Source organism: Vigna radiata, chromosome 1 (genome assembly GCF_000741045.1).
Source record: "Vigna radiata var. radiata cultivar VC1973A chromosome 1, Vradiata_ver6, whole genome shotgun sequence".
NCBI lineage: Eukaryota > Viridiplantae > Streptophyta > Magnoliopsida > Fabales > Fabaceae > Vigna > Vigna radiata.
Genome location: NC_028351.1, coordinates 11335524 through 11346538, shown reverse-complemented (window position 1 = coordinate 11346538; position 11015 = coordinate 11335524). Strand labels below are relative to the sequence as shown.

The window sequence follows — 11015 nt, the reverse complement described above, 5'->3', positions numbered from 1 at the left end:
ATGAGGTGGTAAACGATTACGCGAATGAAATTGGGTTTTTGTACAGAAAGTCCTTCACAGGGCACCCTGATTTTGTACACAGGGCACCATCAGGGAAAATCTTCACTTAAAGGCAAAAATGGTTAGGTTTTTGATGATTTTTGGTTTGGGATGTTGTTTGGGGTTGAAGAGATGATTTTGGGGACCCCAATTACCTTGTAGGAAGGTCTTATGTTGAGAGATAGGGGTGGGATGAAGTTCTGAGTGGATTGCAGTGCAAAATGGAAGTGGTAATCGTTTACCATGAGGTGGTAAACGATTACGCGAACGAAATTGGGTTTTTGTACAGAAAGTCCTTCACAGGGCACCCTTATTTTGTACACAGGGGACCAATACCTGAAATCATAATTTATTTCAGGAATCTGGTTTGCTTTTTGATTATTTTTGGGTAAAACAATGGGGAAATAAATAAGAATATCGTGATTTAATACGTATGAAATTCGGTCCAAACAACATGAAACATTTATATTATTAAAAAAATTACAAGTACATTATTTGGTAACATATAGTGATTACAAGGATAAAATGTCACACACATATTGGGTTGTTCAAAATACAGCTACACCCTTTGATGAAAACTTCTACTGTATTGTCATGGTTGTGATGTTGAACCTCAAAGACAAGAACGTCTCCTTCCTTCAACCCATATTGCCTGCAAAATTCTTTCCAACCTTTTCCAAACTTTTTTGAATTCCTTGAATGTGAAACTAACACCTTGCACATGACGTCGTCGTTATGACCAAGAAGCACAACCTCTGTGAAGCCTTTGTTCCTGATTTCATTCCCAAATGTTGTGCGCAAGTCCTGTGGAATGATGATGATTAACTCATTGACATTCACAACTATTAATAGTGATGAAAAATACGTACCAAAAGTATTGCTTACGTACCAAATGACTTCCTTGACATTGCGATTTAGTCAATTTAACAGTGAACAATGATGAATCTGGATGATAGTTACAGAGATCAATGAAATATTGCCTACTGCTTTGAGTGCAAGCACCAAAGTATATGATGATTTTGAAGCTGTTGTTACCGTGATACTGGAATTTAATGTNGGCATCATTAACCCTATCATGATAAACGTTTTTCAATGATGACCATCTAGTCGTAATTCTAGGATGGGTTACGTTCATGTTATATGGTACCAAATGTGTGTAATCGTGATTGTCCATCAACGACCATGTACTTCCTAATTCGCCTTCATATGCTGCAGTGAAACGCCTATCGACCTACCCAAATTGCTGCAGTATTGGTTTGGAAAAATTAGATATTATAAATGCGTGAAGAAAATATACAACAAGTTAGAACATGATTACCATGTCTGTGAGGTAGATGGTTGAGTACTCCCACAAGATGGTTGATGTTGCAGTGCTTGATGACGCCGCCATGGTTTTGAAAATAATATAGTGAAAATAGTGAAAGTATGGGTAGCTCTATGTTGGTTTATTATAGCAAGGCTTGGGAAAGGAATTTATAGGGTCTTAAGATGTTGGTTGATGTCTTCCCAAAGATTTGTTCAAACATGGGTTTCAATATATGGGTAATAGTAATGTTGACTGTCATTGGGAAGTTGTTGCAGAGTTAAATGGCTTTTAATGGCCCCGTAGTGGTGCCTTTTGAATGTCCTCTTAAAATATTGAATATCTTGACCCATAAAATGAATGACAAAATAATGCTCCTTAAATGCAATTCAAAATACTTTAAGACTTGTGAAACCGTTTCAGCAATGAATTAATGACAATTTATTGCACCATAAAAGCATAATATAAAAATAATGTCATAAAAGACTGTGCCTTGGGTTATGGAAGGATTGCATGTTGGAAAAGAGCATGTAAACGTTTACCACGAAGATGTAAACGATTACAATTACCTTATAGACGTATACATTTAGTCCGTAAACGATTAAATTTTTGCTGTAAACGATTACTAGTACGATGTAAACGATTACCAGAAAATGAATCTGTTTTTGTACAAGTTCTTGGTCTGGATGAGCAAGCTTTCAAAGAACAAATAACCACTATAAAATTTCTTAAATATACCATTCAAAAACAGATGACCACTGCATATAATTAAGGAAAACCAAAAGACTACAACATTGACCACAACATCATTACAGTTTGCGAATGAAATACAAGTTAATGAAGCACAGAAGAAGAGGAAAGCGACAAACCACTTACCAAAACAAACGTTGCCGCTACACAACACCACCACGAAGCACACACAAAGGGCTGTTGAAAAAAATCACCATTGCAGCAAAAGGTCTTGGCGAGACGAGACCCACACCACACTGAGACGAGACCCACCCCAAGACGTCAGCGAAACCACGAAACGACTACACAGACCCACCTCTTGGCGATACCACAGCGAAGGGAGAGGGCTTTTAACGCACACAACACCACAGAGCAATGGTCGAACAAAAGAGGGCTTTCAAGGCACAAAACACCACAGAGCAATGGTCGATTGGAAGAGAGCGAGAGGAGACCGCGAGAGAGGAAGGAAGACCCTGTTTCATCAAAACCAGAGAGCAAGGAAAGAGAAATGGAAAAGAAACCGCGAAATTGAAAATAAATCAAATTTTATTCCAACTTTGCCCTTCCTTCAGAATTAAAAAGAATTTATTTTTTAAAACAAAAACACCCAATGACACACCGACACTTGTCCAGTGTCAAAGTAGTGTCAAATAAGGATGTTGAAATATCATTTCGCTTAATGTTTTTAGGGTGGACCCCACCCTCACATGGGATGACACTTGGCCCTAGGGAAAAGTGTGGAGCCGTCACATTGCAAGGATTCACTCTCGGCATTTTGGAAGAAGCAAAGGTGCCACTCATTTCTTGATTCAGGGGCTGCAACGTTATTCAAGAGAGAATTTTTCTTTTTGGAATATGTCTTTGACGGTATTGGGAATTGGGTGATTAAAAAGAAAGCAATTTATTTTACCTCTTCATGAGCTTCCAGCCGTCACACCTTTTCTTTTATTTAGCTTTCATTAAATTTGTTTGGAAAGCAATGGAAACTTTTGGTGCAACATGCGTTACGGTCATGGAATGAACGGTTTAATTTTTCTTTTCCACTTTGTTCAATGTTCCAGCATTTTCTTTTTTTTTTATAATTTTCATTAAATGAAAAAATGATTTGATGGAAGAATATTTTTTAGGTGTATGGTTGCAAGAATGTAGCAGCACGTTAATTCCATTTTACAATGTTTACTTGCTTTTCAATTGGAGAAATGGGTGAGTGTGTGCACGGTGATGTTGCAAAAATAATTAGCATTTTTTTTTTAGCTTTTCTTTTTGTTATTGTTGAAATGAAAGTAGATTAGGTAGAAGGTGATGTTGCCAAGTGATGATGGGACGGTATGTAACTAGGTGATGGGATTAGAATAGGTGTACGGTGGTGGTTGAAGAAAAGGCAATGCAAGTAATTTAGTTTTGAGATTGAATTAGAATTGGTGATGCAACCTCACGGCTCATGATGTGTCACCGCTGCAATGCAATTCATTTAGCTAGAGGAAGCATTGATTCATCTTGGCTGGAAGCATCACACGGAGGGCCCCACGTTAACTTCAATTTGCTAAAATTTGTTTATTGTCTTTTCAATTTGGTTAATGCATTATATTTATTGAAGTCTTATTCTCACACTTTTTGCAATTAAAGCCTTTGATTCGAGTGTGACTTCAATTGGAGAAAATGAATTCAGTTTCAATTCATCCATTGCATGAATGGGAGTCAGGAATAAGAAAAAAGGTTTTCAACACAAGGCTGACGCGAATGGTCACACGTGTGCTTAATAATTTTTGTTTAATTTTAAAAGAATAATAAAAAGGTTTTCCACACAAGGCTGACGCGAATGGTCGCACGTGTGCTTAAACCTTTTGAAATAAATTTTGTTTAATTTTAAAGGAATAAGAAAAAAAACAAAGTTTTCAACACAAGGCTGACGCGAATGGTCGCACGTGTGCTTAATAATTTTTGAGATAATTTTTGTTTAATTTTAAAGGAATAAGAAAAAAAATTTCAACACAAGGCTGATGCGAATGGTCGCACGTGTGCTTAATAATTTTTTTTTAATTTTAAAAGAATAAGAGAAAGGTTTTCCACACAAGGCTGACGCGAATGGTCGCACGTGTGCTTAAACNTTTTGAAATAATTTTTGTTTAATTTTAAAGGAATAAGAAAAAAAATAAGGTTTTCAACACAAGGCTGACGCGAATAGTCGCACGTGTGCTTAAACCTTTTAAAATCATTTTTGTTTAATTTTAAAGGAATAAGAGAAAGATTTTCCACACAAGGCTGACGCGAATGGCCGCGAGTGTGCTTAAATCTTTTGAAACAATTTTTGATTATTTTTATGAAAAGGAAGGAAGGGTATTTTAGCATAGGGACGATGTGTGCGATCACACATGTGCTTAAACCCTTAAAACATTTTTTATTATTTTTATACTTTTACCTTTTTGGTTTTTTAATTTTCTTATTTTTTTATTTTATATTTTATCTTTTTACGTAATTTTATTATATGAAAATGATATTTAAAACTGTATTATTGAAATAAACAACAAAATCATTTTCGTAACCATTTTTTAGAAAAGTTAACAAATAAATTAAAGTAGTATTTACTAAATGTTAGAAGCACAATAAGGTCATTTTTACCATTTACAATTTATTTATTTTACTTAAAAAACCAATATTTAAAAAGAAAGATGCTAAACGCTATAACAATTTTCGTGGTTTTAATATTTTTTATGTTTTTTATTTTTGCTTTTTCATTTTTCCTTCCTTCCTTTTTTTTTCCTGTTTTTCTTTTTCCTTTTTTCTTCTTTTGTTTTTTTTTTATTTTTCTTTTCTCTTTTATTCTTTTTCTCTTTTTTTTCTCTTCTTCTTTTTTCTTATTTCTCTTTTTTCCGTTTTTCATGTTCTTTTTTCTTTCCTTTTCTTTTTCCTTTTTTTTTCTTTTAATTTTTTTTTTATTTTTTTATTCTTTCTTCGTTTCTTTTTTTTTAATTACTTTTTTTTAAATTAAACAAAATAGTAAAATAAAATTAAGAACAACAAAATAACATAAAATAAAATAAATAATAAAGAAAGGAATGAAATAGGACAACAATAAAAATCAAGTCTCATTATTTAGTCACCCGGACGAAATTGGGTGTTGACAACTGTGAATATCCATCTACATCCTACTGCCTTTTTGTCTCTTGGCTTATCAACAATCTCCCAAGTTGAATTTCTTTCTAATGCATTCATCTATTCTTTCATGGCTCGATTCCAATGTTCAAGTTTCATGGCCTCTTGGATTGAGGTAGGAATTTCTGTGGCATCAATGGCGACAATAAAACTTTTGTGCTTATCAGAGAGATTGTTAGTGCAAACATATTGAGAAATAGGATATTTAACACATGATTTTCTTCCCTTTCTCAATGCAATGGGTAAATCCTCAGTAATACTTACCTCCTCCTCATTGATATCTTCAGGGATCCTCACCTCCGGATTAGACAATTTTATGTACTTTCCATTCTTTTCATATTTTAACTAGACAAACGTTTTTCTCTCAAGTTCAATAGTAGCTTACCAGATCTTATAGTTATGACAACAAACTCATGATGAAAAACAATCTCTCGAACTCATTCAATTAAGTCTTCACGTGTAAAAATCATTTGATCAGTTGTAAAATTATTTGTAAAATCTCTCTCGACCATTTCATTGATGAAAGAAGAAAAATATAATATGAAACTCAAATTTTGTGAATCATTCAAACCAAAAAGATAATTTTCCATTTTACAATAAAACTACCTATATCATAACATCTCCACCACTAACTACCTCACTTCATTGATGATAATACTAATAATAACATGTCAACAAATTATTAAAAAATTCAAACAAATTAAAAATAAAATTAAGAGAAAAAAAAGTTAATCGAATTTCAAAATTCGATGAAAGTTGTAACCAAATTTAAAAATTCGGTGAAATTAATAACTGAATTTCAAAATTTGTTAAAGATAGTAATAGGATTTTGAAAGATCTGGTAAAACTACTATTGAACTTGAGAGAAAAACGTTTGTCTAGTTAAAATATGAAAAGAATGGAAAGTACATAAAATACAAATTAGATATTCAGTAGAATATATACGTACATATGAATACTTCATAAGTAGATAATACAATTTAAATAAAAAAGGAAAATCAATCAAATAGTAATAATAATAAGGTTTAATACCTATTTTGGTCCCTCATTTTGTGGGATGTGTTCGTCCTCCTTTTTTTCAAAAGTTCATAACTTCCTATATTTTGCAAAAACAGTTCAAATGAGTCCTTTTTGCTTACGACGTTAAAAAAATTAACAGTGGAGTTGCCTTCCTGAAGAAACCTGAATAAGTTGTACAATTTATCATTACGTGACATTCTCGGTTTCTATGCTTTGCATTTCCCTCACTTTTCTACACATTCCTCCTCCTCCTCTGAAAAACTTTTTCTCCCCACTTCCTCAAACTCCATCATTTCTTCCTACCTCTATGCCCTCACCCTGCACCCTCACCTCTGCGGAACAAAACCCGGTTCCGATGTCGGCAACTACGTCCTCAACCACTTCACTTCATTAGGACTCAAGACCCATACGACGACCTACACCACAATCCTTTCTTTTGTAATTCACTCCTCCCTCTCAGCGTATTTTGGCAAAGGCCCCTCTATGAGCCTCCGCCTCACGGAGCCGACAGCTGCAAGCATGGTTCCGGGCTACAGGAGGGAGAGGGACTACCGTGCGTTGGGCACGACGGGAGTGAACGTGAGTTGTTTGTGGTGATTCAACCAACAAAGAAATCTAAGTTCGGTTTCCAAAAATTGAAGCTCTTTAGCAAGAGCATAAACTTGATCAAACAAATCATCATTATTTTCCACAAAAATTTCTAGAAACTATAGTCTACTCATCTCAGCAAATATGCTCGGAATTAGCTTTTTCTTCCCAGTTGTTGGCAAGTGGATTTGTAAGCTTCTAATGCCACTAAGACCCTGCCATCAATGTAAAAGAAAAAAAGTTATGCATCTTTCAAGAAAAATATAAAATGTTATTCAAAAGATGTTATATGTACTTAGACTTTAACTTTGTCATTTTTCAATGTTTGATAAATGTCACCATTTGGATCCAACAACCAATTGTTGCTTCCAGGTTTGCTAGATTCTTGATGAACAATTGTTGCTTACAAGTTTGCTTATCTCTAGTTGTTACAATTATTCTTGTACCCGATCCAAAATTATCAAGAGTTCCAAGTAACTTTTCTGTGTGATCGAAATCATTCACATCATCAAGAACAATAAGAACCTTCATACAACTAATTCTCCTTAGAATCTCTTGAGGCAACGAAGTTAGTGTGTCAATTTTCACAGCATGTTCTAATAGTGCAGAAAAAATATCATTTTTCAAAGAAATTATTCCATGTGTGATTGTTCTTTTTCATTGGCTAAAAAGTAACAACCTTCATATCCAGAATGTAGTTTATTAAATACTTGTTCCCCAAGGGTTGTCTTGCCAATACCAGCCATACCCAAAATTCCAATGAAACTGGTGTTCTTTGGGTCCTTGCATATTAACATCTCTACATCTGCAATTTTTTCTTCAATTCCTACAAGCCCTTTTGACTGAATAGAGGGTTTAACCAGTCTCCTCACCACAGTTTTAAAAATACTTTTAACCAGCTCGACATCATTTCTACTTGACATAGACAAAGGGAGAAAGAGTTGTTAACAATAATGTTTTTAATATTCATTCAAGTATTTGGATGTCTCATTAAGGATGGTTATGCATTATGCAACATTTCCTTTGTAATACCTAACAATCCTAGACTTAAAAATATTTTTTGACATCACTTTTAAGAGAACATTATCAGCTTTACAAATGCCAAAACCTCAACATTGAACACAGAAAAGGGAAAAGGGGATTAGGGTTTGAGAAGCAGCATGCGATTATGGATTTCACAGCAAAGAATATGGAATCAGAGAACAACAACGTCAATAACCCCAAAAACGCTCACCAAATGTTAGATTCTTCTTCTCAATTAGAATCTACACTTGATTCAAGCAACAAAGAAACCGAAGAACGACAATCTCGTGAACTCAAAGTTGGTCTTTACCCTCTGAAGGTTTTTCTCCTTCACTTTAATTTTCTGTTTCTTGGCAATTGAATTATAGTGTTATTGGTTAACGTTGACAATGATTACAGGGATTGAAGAAGAAGTGTGATAAAGCTTTACTTTGGAATAGAAAAGGGGTTTGTCATGTGACAGTCTCTTATGTACTGAGTTGCCAACTAATTGGACTAATTGGACACATCATTTAATTTTGGTCAGGGAACCAACTCTACCATTAACTTTTTAACATCGTAAGAAAAAATGACTCACTTGAATTGGTTTTGCAAAATATAGGATCTTTGTGAACTTTTGAAAAAAAGAAGAATAACTTTGAACATACTCTACAAATCGAGAGACCAAAATAGAAATTAAACCTAATAATAAAGATATTAAAAAAATGAACAAATATGTTATTCCATTAAAAATGTATAATTTTTTATTTATATAATACAATATAACTACGAGGCATAACATATTATTAAATATTGGTGTATAAATAGACTTTCATAAAAGAAAAAAATACTGTTTCATGGATTTTGGTGTATAATAGGTAAATTTACCAATAAACGTGTTCTCGTCCATTAGCAAGAAATAGAATAAGCCTGATTGATATGGAGAGATAACACAACACTACTTTAACACTACAACCACTAAACTGAATACATAAATTTGGAGCATCTAGAAAATATTAGGTCTTCAAATATAACAGTTTAGCAGACCGTTCATGAGCTTTACTGGTTACTTCAACATGGCTCTAGGTCGACAATCTCAGAAAACAGCTCCAACATCAACTTATCATTGTCCTTGCAACTACTGTGGTGCTCTCCAAGATCAAGCACATGGTCAATATCTTCCTGTGTTGCGCCTTGGTCGGCACTCTCTTGCAGTTTCAATGCAGACTCTAACATCAAAACGACATCGTTCATGGATGGCCTCTGCATCCCCTCTTGTGATAAACAACTCACCCCAATCTCACAAAAACTTGGCCAAACAATCGGGAGCGATATTTCCCTTCAATGTGGGGTCCAAAATCTCCGTCACTATACCATTTTGGCAACAGTATCTGGCCCAATTAGCTAGTGACACCTGTTCGATATCTTCAGTATGAACTAGAGGAGAACGGGCACAGAGTACCTCAAACAACACCACCCTAAAAGAATACACGTCAGACTTCTCCGTCAGCCGCTGTCGAATGTAATATTCCGGATCCAAATACCCAAAGCTGCCTTTCACGGCGGTGCTCACATGGGCCTTCGACATCTCATTCGGCCCAATTTTGGATAGCCCGAAATCCGAAACCTTCGCCACCCATTTCTCATCCAACAAGATGTTCGTCGTTTTCACGTCACGGTGGATGATCATGTGTTTCACGCCACTGTGAAGATATCGTAGTCCGCGCGCAGCGCCAACACAAATCTTCAACCGCTGCTTCCACGAGAGAGGGGGGTTATCGGTGCCGTAGAGATGTTCACGGAGGTTTCCACGTCTCATGAACTCGTAAACGAGGATCATCTCATTGTTATCGCAGCAGTAACCGATGAGTGAGACGAGATGGCGGTGGCGGAGTTGCGAGAGCATCTGGATCTCGTTAACGAACTCGCTAGCACCCTGCTGGGAACCCTGTCTAAGGCGCTTGATAGCGACGGGGACCGAGCCGTTGTCGATGTAGCCCTTATATTCGTGTCCAAATCCTCCGTCGCCGACGATAAGGACGTTGTCGAAGTTTTTGGTGGCGGCTTTGATCTCGACTAGAGAAAATCGGCGGCCTTGATCAGAAGGCAGAGAAAAATTGTGTCGCTTGGTTGACTTGGTCGTTGAGAACAACAGTGCACTCCACTTGGAAGTTGTCAAGAACCGGATAGAGAAAACGACAAGCAAGATGAAAACGACACCGGAAACTACCTTCACCGTGTGACCAATTATCAGGTTTTTGGTTCTGCTTCCGCTATTTTCCTTTTGATGTGGTGTCTCAATCGGGTCCGGGTTAGGTCCGGCGAGGTTGTTAGACCTAGTGTCGCTGATTTTGAAGATCTCGATACCGTTCAGCAAGGCGTCGCTGTATCTCGTATCCACGCTACTTTCGTAAGGGTGCATTTGAAGGGAGAGATTAAACTTTTTCTGAGTACCATTGTTGGGAATCAAAACAGCGTAGTTTCTATGCACAGTTAGACCTTTTTGTTTCTGACTCCATTTCATTACATCTGAACGTGCTTCAGCCAACTGGCTCGCTATGTAAATGTAGAATTGCCTGTCACCGATGTCATTAATATTGGGATCAAGCTCGCAGAAGTGGAGTCTGAGAACGTAAGTGAAGCCATAATCAACGGGGAACTCCCAAGTGAGGTTGCTCATTTTGTTCAGAGTGGCGTTTCTGCCCATGCTACGCGCTGTTCTGAATAGTTCGGTTTTTTAACCCCCGTAGGCAAATTTGCCTATAATATTACAAAAATAGGCAAAAAGTGAAGTCGTGTTACCCCTGCAGGACTTCAAATAAAGAAGTCGTGTCACCCCTGCACGACTTCACACTGTTCATTTGACTTTAAGCATNGTAATCGATTACAAATATCTGGTAATCGATTACCAAGACATTTTTAACAAAAAAAATAAAAAACAAACGAAGTCGTGTGGGGGTTTGACGACTTCTATTATTAAAGTCGTGCAACCCCCTCACGTTTTCACTTTTTATTTTTATTTTTAATTTTTTTAATATTTAAAATCTTTTATAATTTATAAATAATGTTTTTAAATATATTTTAAATAATTAAAATTATATCTAATTAATAATTAAACTTTTTAATATTATTAAATAAATAAATTTTATATTCTAATTATTTTTGTAATTAAATTAATTTT

The 11015-nt window shown here is 35.5% G+C and overlaps 1 protein-coding gene and 1 pseudogene across 1 annotated transcript in view; both read right to left on the bottom strand.

Annotated features, from left to right (window-relative positions):
- The window catches only part of LOC106770157 (receptor-like protein kinase FERONIA), a 28800-nt gene that overhangs the window by 7641 nt on the left and 10144 nt on the right, over nt 1-11015 (bottom strand). The window lies entirely within an intron of this gene.
- The window catches only part of LOC111242270, a 4756-nt pseudogene continuing 2509 nt past the window's right edge, over nt 8769-11015 (bottom strand).